Source organism: Schistocerca serialis, chromosome 4 (assembly GCF_023864345.2).
Source record: "Schistocerca serialis cubense isolate TAMUIC-IGC-003099 chromosome 4, iqSchSeri2.2, whole genome shotgun sequence".
Lineage (NCBI taxonomy): Eukaryota > Metazoa > Arthropoda > Insecta > Orthoptera > Acrididae > Schistocerca > Schistocerca serialis.
Window position 1 is genome coordinate 840,100,606 of NC_064641.1, and position 2,456 is coordinate 840,103,061.

General features: G+C 36.3%; 1 pseudogene; it reads left to right on the plus strand.

Annotated features, from left to right (window-relative positions):
- The first annotated feature begins 1,900 nt into the window (after positions 1-1,900).
- On the plus strand, positions 1,901-2,018 carry LOC126476962 (5S ribosomal RNA; annotated as a pseudogene).
- Positions 2,019-2,456: the final 438 nt, after the last annotated feature.

Genomic DNA, 2,456 nt, shown 5'->3' on the forward strand with positions numbered 1-2,456 from the left:
AGTCATATATCTGCTCTTATTTACTTAAATGTAGTTTGCATCTGGCGCAACGCATTTATTAATTTGTCACTCTTTCTTTCACCGATCATCGGCAATTTGTTGCTCTTTGTTGTAATTGTGTTTGTTGCATTTTTGCATTGTCCTTGTTGCATTTGTGCTTAATTTTTATAAGCAGTTGGTCATTAAACCTGTGTCATTCATGAATGTGATCACATATACTCTATTTGTTTCATAACCTTGCTACAGCTGACTCATGACGAATGACGTTACCCATCTTCATTTGCAGCAATAAGTCAAAAGCAAATATTGTTATGCCCCAGCAATCAATTATCGATCCCAACGCAATGCATTGCTAGCACAAAAAAAATGTATTACCAGTCCCAAATAATGATACCAATTTAAAAGAGTTATGAGTAATACTGAATAATTTTTTCCAACCACAGACTTTGAGTAATAGCTACAGAGTGTTACATTTTAAATATGTTATTGTCACTTGAATGATGAAAAATGTTTTGTAATATTCAATACTTGCTGACCAATGTATGCCAATGTTTCTTGTATTTTAAATTTGTATTATGTCACTTTCATGCTATATATATGAATACCAGTAGCTTGATGCTACATTCATTAGCTCCTGTTTTGAATGATGACTTCTGATGGTTTGTAACTGGTCAATGAGTGCCAATGTTCTCTGTAAAAAAAATGACTTATGAGCATTATTCTGTAATACTTCATACATGGTACAGAAATATTCAATAACTGGGCGATGAGTGCCACAAATTACTCAGATTAGTTGTTAGACTAGTGTAATTATAAATGATGACTGGCATAAGACTTAATGTCCTTCACCTTCTGACCTAATTACCAGAAATTACTGCAATATTCGTTTGTCCTATCTATCCTCACGCTCATGGAGCACTATATTTGGTTTTTGCACTAATTCTACGTTGGTGTACCTTACAAGAATGTGGTGTTGACACGACATGCTGTCCACCACCTTGAGCGATGGAGATGTTATTATGGTCCCACTGTTTGGTGTACCTAATGTGCTACCAAAATGATAACATGGAATATTACTACGACATTTCAGTGTCTTGGCTACACTGATTAATACTTCAGGGAAAAGAACTTCAGATTGTCTCACTTGGTGTTGTGCTTCTGTAGAAAGATATGGACTTTCAGTGCAGCTGCGTGCAACCTAATGTGCTACAACCATGATGCCCTCCTTCCCTTTCCTATCCTAGTTCTTGTAAAATGGTAAAAAACAGAAACGACAGTGCGTGTGCACTTTGTCATTTGTTAATATGATTTGTATTCATTACGTATGAACTACAATGCGTGTGCGCTTTATGTCATTTGTTAATATGATTTGTACTCATTGTGTATACTTTTTGTGATTTCCTGATATGTTCTGTACTCAGTGCGTGTGCCCTTTTGTCATTTTGTTAATATGATTTGTATTCATTGCGTATACATTTTGTGATTTGCTGATATATTCTGAACTACAGTGCGTATGCACTTTATGTCATTTGTTAATATGTTTTGTACTCATTGTGTATACATTTTGTCATTGCTTGATATGTTCTGTACTCAGTGCATGTACACTATATTTTATTTCATGTTCTGCACTTATATATATGTATATATTCTGTGATTGTAAACTTAGTTAATTAAGAAAAATTTATTGCTCATGGCAAGTCCAATTGACTCACCTTCGCTGCCAAATCGACAACTGTAAAGCTCTCTACACCAATTAATAACAATGTGACATTTATAATCTGAATATTGTGAACTATAACTGTTCTGAACTGGCTTTCTATTGTTTATAACTTTTGTGTGTGTATTGTAATACTGAACAATGTGAATGCAGTAATTACGAAATGCGGTCTCATAAACTCCTGGCAACGGCCTTGCCGCAGTGGATACACCGGGTCCCGTGAGATCACCGAAGTTAAGCGCTGTCGGGCGTGTTCGGGACTTGGATGGGTGACCATCCAGGCGGCCATGCGCTGTTGCCATTTTTCCCGACGAGTAATGTGGCCACTTTTCCAGATCGGACTCCATGCCGGCATTAAGGGTTCACAGATGAAACTATTAAAAATAAACAAACAATAAGGAAATGCACATGTAGTCCAAAACACTGTGTTGAAAGATTGATATGGTAACAAAGCGTTAATCCATGAATAACAAGACTGGTATGGTTTACTTACATTATATCAGACGACTGAAAATCACTAAATTATGTACTAAAATATAACAATAATGGAACAAACTTCCTGTGTCAGACTCACTGACAACATTGATGGTGCATATTAGAACTATCCGACCACTTCTCGGTGGACAGCAGCACTATTCAAGGCAAAAAATATGCAATGGCCACTTTTACCGTCCTTGTCACTTCAAACCACATTCCCCTATAGGTTAGTCTCAAGGAAGTTTCAAGTTGTCATGTTCTA